Source organism: Astyanax mexicanus, chromosome 21 (assembly GCF_023375975.1).
Source record: "Astyanax mexicanus isolate ESR-SI-001 chromosome 21, AstMex3_surface, whole genome shotgun sequence".
Classification (NCBI taxonomy): domain Eukaryota; kingdom Metazoa; phylum Chordata; class Actinopteri; order Characiformes; family Acestrorhamphidae; genus Astyanax; species Astyanax mexicanus.
The window spans coordinates 38,141,925-38,153,852 of NC_064428.1; the positions used below are offsets into that span (position 1 = coordinate 38,141,925).

The 11,928-nt window shown below is 41.2% G+C and overlaps 1 protein-coding gene across 1 annotated transcript in view; it reads left to right on the plus strand.

The window, feature by feature from the left end:
• Window positions 1-11,928, plus strand: part of LOC111190897 (uncharacterized) — a 176,641-nt gene that overhangs the window by 104,563 nt on the left and 60,150 nt on the right. The gene's annotated exons all lie outside the window — the stretch shown is intronic.

Below are 11,928 nucleotides of genomic sequence, written 5' to 3' on the forward strand. Positions count from 1 at the left end.
GGCTATTTTTAAAAGGTAAGGAGTAGAAAGTTCAGATAATTGTGTGAAAATGTAAAACATAATTACTCCTGTAAAGTATAGGTAACCTACATTTCTACTTAAGTAACGTATCAAAGTATTTGTTCTTTGTTATTTGACACCTCTGGAAAGAAATAGTTGTTCCAAAATAAGAAAGAAGGAGAGGAGTAAGAATGGGGAAAACACAGGAAAACATAGCGAGGGCGTAACAGAAGCCCCTCCCTAAACGCGCAGCTCCCGAGGCGCGTAAAAACGAACCCCGGGGGCCGGCGGCGGGGAGAGGCCGGGAAACACAAGAGACGAGACCTGAGACTTAACATGGGGCAGAACAGGAGACTGAACTAAAGACCGGACAGGAGACTGGACAAAGAAAGGAGACTGGACCTTGGACATGAACGGAGACTGGACATTAGACTGTACACTGGACAAGACAGGAGACTGGACAGGGAACTGGACAGGGGTCGGTGACTGGACATGGGGCATGACTGGTGACTGGACTGGACAAGGGAACAGGGACAAAAACATTAACCGGGACAGACACGAACACGGTCACAGGGACAGGTACACAGAAACCAGACAAGACAGGAACAGGAACATAGACCGACACAGGAACCAGAACAGGGAGCGACAGGGGTACAAAATAAACTTGGGGATGCCCAGGACTGGCTAAAGTCTGTGGTGTGGTCCGTGGGGCACCGCTGGCACAGGAACATTGGCGGTGGGCACCGCTGGCACAGGAACATTGGCGGTGGGCACCGCTGGCACAGGAACATTGGCGGTGGGCACCGCTGGCACAGGAACATAGGCGGTGGGCACCGCTGACCTTGGAGCATGGGCGGTGGCGGGCACCGCTGACACAGGGACATTAGCGGTGGCGGGCACCGCTGACACAGGAACACTCACATGAACAGACTTGGACCCTTGGGCTGTAGGTGTCTGTGTGACGACTCGGGCTGCTGAAGACTGCACGGAGACTTGACTTAATTTCACCGCAGCGTATTCAGGTTCCGGGGTGGCAGTAGCAGTACAGTGTAGCGCCGTTGTCATGGGAACCCCGGAGAGAAGATCTGCTGCCGCTGCGGGTGACTGGAAGCGCTGCTCGGTGGCCGCCGTGGAAGCTGGGTCTGCAGCCGTAGAAGATGCGGGCGCCGTAGCAGCCAGAGAAACTTGACCCGTGGAAGCAGGAGATGCTAACTGCGTTAGCCGCGTAGCTGTGGGGATGCCTGGAGCTGCAGCCGCTGGAGAAGCTGGCTGCGTTAGCCGCGTAGCCGTGGGGATGCCTGGAGCTGCAGCCGCTGGAGATGCTAGCTGCGTTAGCCGCGTAGCCGTGGGGAAGCCTCGAGCTGCAGCCGCCGGAGGAGCTAGCTGGTTAGCCTCAGAAGCTAGCTGCGGAGCCGACGAGGTGGAGCGCGCCCTGGGAGGCGGGTGGAGGATAGCCTCCGCAAGCGGCGGCAAGCGGGCTCTCATCGGACAGTACAACTCGTCCTCCGAACTGGACGCGGCTGCGAGGAGGTCCACGTAATCCCAGAAATAGTCCTCACAGTCCGCGTTTCTGCCCGCCTTGCCTACCTCACGGTTCGGAGCGAGGCCGATGGCCCCAACCGTTAGCCCCCCCCAAGAAAATCCTCCGAATTTTGGGACCTCTTAGAACGCCTAGCCCGAGGCCTTCTCCGGCCTCGAGGCCTCGGGTTTTCCTGCGCCGAGGTCCCAAAGGGGGCATGACGGATGGCCAGCCCGGATCCAACCCAAGGGTTTCCCGCATAAACGTCCATTGCGGTCGGTCTTTCTGTAACGCGCGAGCAGATGGGAGGCGGACGTTTAAGCGGGTAAGACATGACTTTAATAAATAACAAATAGCAAATAAACACGTAAACAAACAGGGAAATAACGAATAGAAATATGTACATAAACAAACAGGGAAAAACTAAAGGTAACTAAGCTAAACAGATAACAAACAGGGCTAGGGAATATATACAAGGATAAATACGTAAATATATACAAAATAAACAAAGAAACAAACAGGAACTAAACGTGACTAGAAAATAAACGTGAACACAACTAACAAGAAATAAACAAGGGCGTATAAATGCAAAAACCAAGAAACGAGGGATAACAATAACTAAGCGAGACAGACAACACGGGAAGGTGCAAAGACCGACAGCAAACGTAGACTAACAAGTACTATTTATACTAAACATGAAACAATGAACACCTGGGGAAACAGGTAACGAGGGGCGGAGCTACAAATTACACACACGTAATGGAAAAGTACAAGAGAAACACACTAGGAAACGGGGAAAACACAGGAAAACATAGCGAGGGCGTAACATGGTGGTGTTCAAATAAAAGTAAGGATTATTTTTTGTATTTGTGCATTTTAATTGTGAACTGAGGCTAATGACATTTATAATAATATTTTACTGTTTACTGTTTACTGTTTTTTACTGAATGACTGCCACTTACTATTTTTGTCTACTCTACTTTATAAAATAAATGTCACTCAATTACTTGTAGACAACATGTTGCACACATTGAAAACTCAAGTACGTTTTTAAAATTATTAATAAAAAAACAAACAGGGAGTTGTTTCTATAATGTCACTAGCTTTTATTAATTTGTCAGTGGTTGCACAGTGATTGACTATACGTAGTTCTGGAACAGAGAACATGTGTTACTGTTTTGAAAGCATTAGTTGATGTGGATCCAGGTTTTTGTCATGAGGAAACAAAATGTGCTTTTGTGCAGGAAATCAACTACTCGGTTTATTGTATAAGGTGGGTGTGTTGCTGTATTTAGAGTTTAGAAAAAGTGTCTAAAGTACTGATAAATGCTTCTTAGCAGCTGTAAAAAACTGTAAAGAAGCTTAGTTAGACATTTGAAAACAAGCTAAAATGAAATAGACTATTTTTAAAAGGTAAGAAGTAGAAAGTTCAGATAATTGTGTGAAGATGTAAAAATAATTATTCCTGTAAAGTGTAGATAACCTACATTTATACTTAATTAAAGTGACAAAGTATTTGTTCTTTGTTATTTGACACCTCTGGAAATAAATCGTTTTTCCACGATAAAAGAGAGGGATAATAGAGGAGTAAGAATGTGTGGCGGTGTTCAAATAAAAGTAAGGATTATTTTTATATTTGTGTATTTTATTGTGCACATATGGAACTAAGGCTAATGACATTTATAATAACATTTTTATAGAGTTTGACAACAATGTCATGTCCCTACCGTGCTCCTTTTTTACTGAATGACTGCCACAGACTATTTTTTCACTGTAGTTCTATATGATAAATATCATTCAATTACTTAAATTTTTTTATTTTATACAAAGCAAACGTGAAGCTGTTTCTGTAATGTCACTAGCTTTTATTATTTTGACAGTGGTTTCACAGCGATTGACTAAAGTAAAAAGGTGTCTAAAGTATTGGTAAACGCTTCTTAGCAGCTGTAAAAAAAACTGTAGTAGGAAATATGTGTAATGCTTCTGGGGGACAGTCTTCAATGTTTAATGACCTATTCCAGTATAAGTCTGTCAGCATCAGTCAAAGCTTCATGTTTCTGTTTCACTTTGTCTGTATTTAGCAGCTCAGCAAAGGCAAAATTTTCTTTCCGACAGTTCTGTTGTAAGTTTGGGTGTAGACTGTTCCACACTGCTCTCCAAATTACTCAATAAAAATAATAGAAAATAAATGCCTTTATTTGTATAAGTAAGGACTTTCTTTTTATCAATACCTAAAAGAATGTATACAAGATTTTATTACATATTCTAAATATACTGGTTTGCACTACACACATTCAGTTTGTTATAATGTTGATTTTGTTATACTACACAATATACAGGATTATGGTAGCTGTAGTATGTATTTAGAATTCCTGATGCAACACTCGTGTTTGGGTTAGAAATAAAAACTGGATCTAATAGTGTGTTTTTCTCCGTTGTAGCATGATTAATAGTCTGTGTGAATCCTTTTGATTGGAATAAGTTCAGAATGGGTTTGTTTATGTTACTTAGTTGATCTTCATTAAAGTCTCCACATACCACAGCAGGTTTGTAGTCCATGATCTCAAGGAAGGTCAAAAGGGCATCTAGGTTCGGCATGAAGTCTGACAGTCTGTAGTTTGGAGGTCTGTACACAACTGCAATCACAACCTGTTTTGGAGAATCAACCTTTAAAAGCAAAAACTCCAGATCTGTGACATTCTGCACATATTGCACTGGACGGGCCTGAAGGTGATTTTTAACATAAATGGCAACCCCTCCTCCACTTTTGTTGGACAGGTAAGTGTAGTTTGTGTAGGAAACATGTCGGTTACGCTGATACATTCTGTAACCATTTAACTGAAGACAATCAGCAACAGAAGAACCAGTCAGATGAGTCTCAGTCAGACATAGAACATCCGATAGGAGGAGTTCATGATGACTTTTGATGTCTTCAATATGACTCTGTAAACCTTCTGTGTTGTGATGAATGATCTTTAGAGCTGTAGTGAGATTTAGGTCTCTTGCAATGTGCAGAAGTGGCTGGACAGTACGCAGGTCAGCTTTGGGCATGTTCTCCAGTGCAGCGCTGATTTGTGGGTCACAGAAAATCTTTATCTCATCAAAGTCAATGATGTGTAGTCCACTGAGTGATGTAGTTCTGCTTAGTGCAACATAAGCCATGCCTGGTTCAAAAATTTTCTTTAGTGACACAACAGCAGAATGAGTCGTCATTCCCTGGACTTTATGAGCAGTGCATGCAAATGCTAACTTCATTGGAAACTGTCTTCGAACTGTTCCTTTCTTTTTCAGACTTTCCTCTTCTCTCTCAATGTAAACAAGATTATCAGTTTCTCCAGGCACTTTATTACGGTGTTTCCTTCCTGCATCAGCATTATCCAGCTCAACACCGATCATCTGAACCACAGGAACACTGTTACGGGTCTGTGTGATTATTTTAGCCACTTTACCAAAAGATCCATTCACCAGCCCAGATTCTACATCAATATTTCTGGTGAGCATCACTCGTGCACCAACTGCCACCTGTAGTGTGTCCATTAGATCACCTTTATCTCCTTTAAAGGGGGCACCCTGTCTCTGCATCTGTCCTGATCGAGGGTCTTTCTTATAATCCTCTGCATCTATATTAGTGATATCTGAAAATCGTGAGGTTATGGCTGCTGAGTTGAAATCATCCACTTCTTTATTAGTAGGAAATATGTGTAATGCTTCTGGGGGACAGTCTTCAATAGGTTTAATGACCTGTTCCAGCATACGTCTGTCAGCATCAGTCAAAGCTTCATGTTTCTGTTTCACTCTCAGTCTGTTCAGCAGCTCAGCAAAGGCAAGATCATCTTTCTGACGCATGATTTCAGTCAGTGTGATCATCTTAAAGTGATCTCTCCAGAAGTCCAGCACATGATCCTCATACACACACAGTGGCCTGGCTTTTCCTAGTGGTGGTAACTGCTGAAAATCACCGACAGCCATAATAGAAATGTTGCCAAAGGGTTTATCATTTCCCTTAATCTGCTGCAATCTCCAATTTACATAGGCGAATAATGGTTTAGACACCATGGATATTTCATCAATGATCATGATCTGTAAATTAGAAAAGTTTGCTCTGATCTCATCCAGACTGTTTCCAAGTCCCTGATATGGAGGTTTTAGGCTTCTTGGGAGTTTCAGGAGTGCATGGAGTGTTTTTCCATTTATGTTATGACTGGCACAGCCGGTAAATGCACTCAGAAGCACTGTGGGTTTGGACATATCAGCTTCCTCTCTTACACATGGCAGTTTATGTAAGATTTTAGTGGCCTCTGCATACACAGACTTAATAAGGTGACTCTTTCCTGTTCCTGCTGTTCCAGCTACGTAATAAAAAAATGGTTCTGGATTTTCATTCTGCACTTTTCTTTTACACCAGTCCCTTATGTCATAGAACACAGCAGCTTGTGTCTCATTTAGGCTCTGATACAATTTTCTGATCACTGCAGGATTTACCTGTGGAGCTTCTATAACAGGCATGGCTGTTCTGTTATCAGATGTGGATGGAGCAAAATCTGGAACATCATCTGCCTCAGTTATGTCAGTGGTATCTGTGGGTTCTTGCTCTATCATGCACTCTAATCTGATCAGTTCATTTGTTGGAGCCAAATTAGTCCAGGCATCTTCAATAGGACCATTCTGTTCAAAATTCTCAATGGCCTTATCAATAGCTTCACTGTTCTTTTCATACTTCTTTCTGTTCTCATTTACAGTGGTGTAAACCCGCTGCAGTGAGTCTGTTCCTGGGAGTTTAACTGAGGCAAAGGCATAAAAGGCTTCATACGTGTTGAATTGAGCAGTTTTAAGCTGTGAGCTGCAGCGGTGTGGCAGGTAAAGTTTTAGTAGTGTTGCATAGAATTTTTCTGGATGTTTCTGTTGTGAAAAACGTGCAAATCGAATGATGGCAGGTTTTCCTCTGGTTCGCTTTTTGATGTATCCCATGTCATTCTGCAGTGGAAGTACATTTTTACCTTTTCTCTGATCTGCATAAACAATCCGATATTCACTAGCAAATTCAGCCATGCACATGTTCTCAAACTCTGGTGTTTCAGGCCTGGCCATGTACTTTTCTGCTAATCCAGTCATCCACACATTCTCATCATCAGGGGCTTTGTCCTGTAAGCAGCTCATAGGCAGACTCATCTTCACTGCGTTATCATCAGTGGGTATGAAAATCACAGCACGGGATGATGATTTCAGTTTTAGACTGCAGGTTCGAGCTACAGCTTCCTGTGCACTGACCTCTCTGTTTTTAGCATAGGCATGCATCACCTGTTTCATGCTTTCTCTCTCAGATGTGTTTGGACACATTTCTTTAATCACTCCTTTCAGGTATTCACTCATCTCATGTTCACCTTTTGAGATGTATGACAGAATGTACATTATACAGGTGTACGGGTTCAGGATGAACTGTATATCCATGTTGGCGTCCCAGGCTCTTAGTAGCAGTGGATTGTAGCCGTTTACCCAGCAATCATTTGGTTCACGTTGCATTATAACTACACTTGCTGAACTGAGACTGTTTACATTGTCTTTATACTCCTCGTATGTCATGTTTACAGTTTCTAGCAGCTGTGTGATGCTTTCAAAGTTCTGAGTCTTATCATTCAGCAGATCCCACACTGGCTGAAGCTTTGATTTAGCTTGTGTCACAGGTTCATCATTTTCTGCACCTTCATCATCTGAGTCAGTGTCAGGGGGTGGTCTGGGGCGTGTAATGAGTGTTTTCATCATGGGGGGTTTAGGAAATCCAAACCTGCAGTGTTTATTGTTCTTTTTGCATGATTTAGAGTGATTTCTGCTGTGTGTTTGAACTTCTGATACAATTCTGTTCAGTTCAGGATCTGTGTTTGGGTCTGGCAGTTTGCATGAAATGTGTCTGTCAATGAAATCACAAACATCCTGATCTTGGTCACTCTCAAACTCTGGAGCACCGTTTACCCAGAATAAGCAGTGAATGTGTGGAGAGCCTCTCTGTTGGAACTCAACGCGAAAAAAGAAGTCAGCGATCTGACCAATGGGCTGAGCAGGAGACTGAATAAGGTTCATAAGAGCTTCTACACGTTTCTCAAACATGCGCATGGCTGTGACAGGATTACTGCGCAGTATCTCACATTTCTCTGACCAGTCCAGGGCTGAAAAGTCCACAGATTCACCTTGCTGTGCTTTAATCGCTGTGATCACCTCAGGCCATCTCATCTCTGCAGCACTAAACGTACAGAAGAATGTGGGTGTTCCCAATTGACGAAGCATTGCAAAAAGGTCTCTGAGTGTTTTCTGCCAATAGGCAGGCGTGCCTCTGAGCGGTTGCAAAAACCTTGTGACCTCATTATTATGTATGAGTTTCTCTAATTCACGTTTGTCCTGTAATAGTGCACTGTTGATTTTCCGGCCTTCACGTGTTACAGATTTTGCTTTTCTCAGTTGGATTGACATGCTGGAAGTTGCTTGGTTCATTTCAGTTACAAACTGAGCAAAGAAAATGTAGTTTGTGTCTCTTGCAAAGCGATTATCAGCAGAAAACAGCCTGGCATTGAAATATCTGCTGGGTGAGAGAGCTGTGTGTCTGTCTGGTTCATCAAATGTGTTTTCTCCAGTAGGAAATTGAACAGGAAAAGCCATTGCTTCCAGTTTAGGAACTTTAAACATGCTTACTGGATTGTTTCTCTCAGCTGGGGCAATGCAAAATATTCCATCATTGAATGACAACAGATGCTGACCGAGATCTGGAGGTTGTAGACATGTGTCTAATGCGAGACCTGCGCTCTGTTCTGTGCTTTCAGCCTCATTATCTACATCATGTTCACTCTCAGGGTTGTGCTCTGTTGATTCCTGATTGTCAGAGTTCATATTCAAGTCTATTTCATCTGAAATATCATCAGCATTTATTTGGTCTGGAAAATCATCAAATAATTCATCCTGCTCCACATTGTTTATTACAATGTCTCTGTATTCAGAGTGGATTTCCTTCAGTTTAAGTAAGGCAGACAGGACCTTCTGCATGGATATGGTCTGGAACTGGTAATGGCCTGAGTAACACAGTCGTCTTTTCAGCTTCACTGTGAGTAGCTGTGATTCACTGCTGGGTCTGGGTAAAACATTTACTGTTGTTTCAACATCTGAAGGAACCGACACAACAGCACCTTTAATGGCTCTCTGTTGACCTTTTGGAAGACTGATGACCTTGGCGAAACACACATATTTAGATATAACATGTCTCTCCAGTATATTTAAATCACACAGTTCAGCTGGAATGGGTGCGAGTTGGAGTTTGTTTGCAGAAGCGATGGAAGGCATTCTCCCTTTACTCAAATTATCATGACAGCTGTGGCAGATCCACTCATTTTTCATTTCTTCAGGTGCACAGTTATCAGGACACTCAGAGGAACAGGTGTGAACATATTTTCCAGTCAAGCAATTTGAAGTTATTGCTAGATTTTTTTGATAGTTTGTGTGATCACACAGACGGACCTGATCAGAAAACAATGCTCTGTGACAGACTGTGCAAATGTAACTTGGACCAGCTTTTATAATTTCCTTAAAATGGACTAGAGATTTCTGCACTTCTGGATTCAGGCATTCATTGTTTAGTGATTGTTGTGTTTGTAATGGTGTGTTTCCCTGCAGTTGGAAGCTGTTTAGTCTGTATTTCCTTTGTATTTGTTGAGCACAGTGTTTCTTGTGTAGGGCGTTTCGTCTAGACGTTCTATTTTTTAATCGCAGTAAGCACTGTTCTCTGTGATTCATCCTGAAATGCACATCAGTCTGGTGCAGGCTTTTAAATTTCAGTTTCTTCTGCTCAGAAAAATTCCGATCAGTTCTGTATCGATAAGTAAAATACTGTTTCTGTCTTTGCCTGAAAGCCTCATCTTTTCTGTAGCTGTTTGTAATGTACTGTCTCTGCTTTTTTCTGAAGTCAGGGTCATTTCTGTAGCTGTTTGTAATGTACTGTCTCTGCTTTTTTCTGAAGTCAGGGTCATTTCTGTAGCTGTTTGTAATGTACTGTCTCTGCTTTTTTCTGAAGTCAGGGTCATTTCTGTAGCTGTTTGTAATGTACTGTCTCTGCTTTTTTCTGAAGTCAGGGTCATTTCTGTAGCTGTTTGTAATGTACTGTCTCTGCTTTTTTCTGAAGTCAGGGTCATTTCTGTAGCTGTTTGTAATGTACTGTCTCTGCTTTTTTCTGTAGTCAGGGTCATTTCTGTAGCTGTTTGTAACATACTGCCTTTGTTTTTCTCTGTAATCGGGATTATTTTTATAGCTGTTTGTAACATACTGCCTTTGTTTTTTCCTGTAATCTGGATTATTTTTGTACCTGTAGGTAATGTACAGTTTTTGCTTTGTCCTATACGTTGGGTTCATTATGTAATTAACTTTCACAGACTTTTGCTTTGCAAGTTTGTAATTTACATTTTCATTGTAAAACACTCGACTGCGCTGTTTCATCTTTTCTTTGAATTTGGGATCATTTGCATATTTGTTTTTCCGGTTTAATCTTTTCTTTATTCCCTCTGTCTGTACAGACTGCTTTTTTCTCTTAATGTGTTTTTGACGTAAATATATCCTCCTTTTTTGAGTTTTGGTTAATTTGGTCACAGGTTGTGCCTCAGATTGGCTAATGTCAGCCTGCAGATCAGGACAGGGGTCTGCTGTTATTTGATTATCAGTAGGGTCTGCAGCAGTAGCTGTGTTTCTGTTTATAAAAGACACGGGGAGGAGCTCATACTGACTGTTATCCTTCAGGTCAAGACACACTTGGTACAGTATTAGTAATCTTTCAGTCATGTCCTCTAAGTTTGCAAATGTGAGCATCACAGCTGTACCTGCGTTCTCATCAGCTTCTAGTCCGTCAGGTGTTCTACAGTGAGGATCAAAGAACCCAAATCTACCTGAGTGATCTCTGAACACAGCAACACACGTTCCTCCGGTGATCAGCAGAGCATCAGTTACATCACCTTTCAGACAGTTTAGTGCTCTTTCCAGATTCACATACTCATCCAGCCCCTGCGGAGCCTCATCTCTCAGAAACCCGTATCTCTGTGGGTGTTTAATAATGCTATAACACTGCGTGTCTGTCTCTACTGTACAGGGAAGCTCATCAGATGCCAGCAGGTTATTCTGAAACCTCCCTTCATTCAGTAATGTTTGTTTAACCTGAGTATAAACAGCATCACCCTGTGTTAATATCTGGTCGAGGTTTAGGCTGGTCAGGTCATTATTTTCACTGTGTACTGCTAGAAATGTAAGTGAATTACAGGTACACTGAACTCCTCTAGAAAACAACTCATAGCGCTCATCTGCTTGATTGTGGGACGCCATGACTGTGGTCACGTGTGCACTAACGTTGTTTACCGGCTGTTCAACACTTCCGTGTTTCACCTTTGCTGCCTCACGCTGCTTTGCGGCAATGGCTTTCTTGCTTTTCTTAGGCATTTCTCTATTCAATATAATAAAACCTTGTCTTCCAGATATGGAAAATTACAATAGCTTGTTTGATAAACTCTGTAACTTACTAGCACTAGTGTTTATATTAATCAGAAATATCAAGCTAGTAAAATGGCTACTTTTCCCAAAATATTTCTTTAAGATATGATTGTGTAATGGTTTACAATTTACAATAACCCAGTAATATGTTTGATAAACACTGCTGTAACGTATATGCTTGTTATAATAATTTTATAAATTACAATAACCCAGTAAAATATTTGATAAATACTGCTGTAATGTATACACTAGTCTAATGGTTTAAATTTTTATTAATTACAATAACCCAGTAATATGTTTAATAAACACTGTTGTAACGTATACACTTGTCTAATGGTTTATAATTTTATAAAGTACAATAACCCAGTAATGTTTGATAAATACTGCTGTAAGGTAGTAATGCTTTTTTTATTAACACAAACTTACCAAATAAAGTAGGGCTTTAAACTTTTCCAAAAGATATGACCAAGATACCCTTGCAGTTTTACCAGTGGCTACACTGAAGCAGACGTCTGTAAAATTTGTTTATAGTAAAAGTACAATTGAAAAGGGTTTGTATGTAAGGATTATAGAAAAAGATAAATTAATTGCAGAAATAACTGGCTGACAAAAAATATTACAATAAAATGTAGTCAACTAAATGAAAAAATATATATACATAAAAATTCTTAATAAAACCCTGTCTTCCAGATATGGAAAATTATAATAGCTTGTTTGATAAACTCTGTAACTTACTAGCACTAGTGTTTATATTAATCAGAAATATCAAGCTAGTAAAATGGCTACAAATATATAAACAGTGCAGCCCACAATAAAGTCTTACCCAGTAAAATGTATTACTTTTCCCAAAATATTTCTTTAAGATATGATTGTGTAATGGTTTACAATTTACAATAACCCAG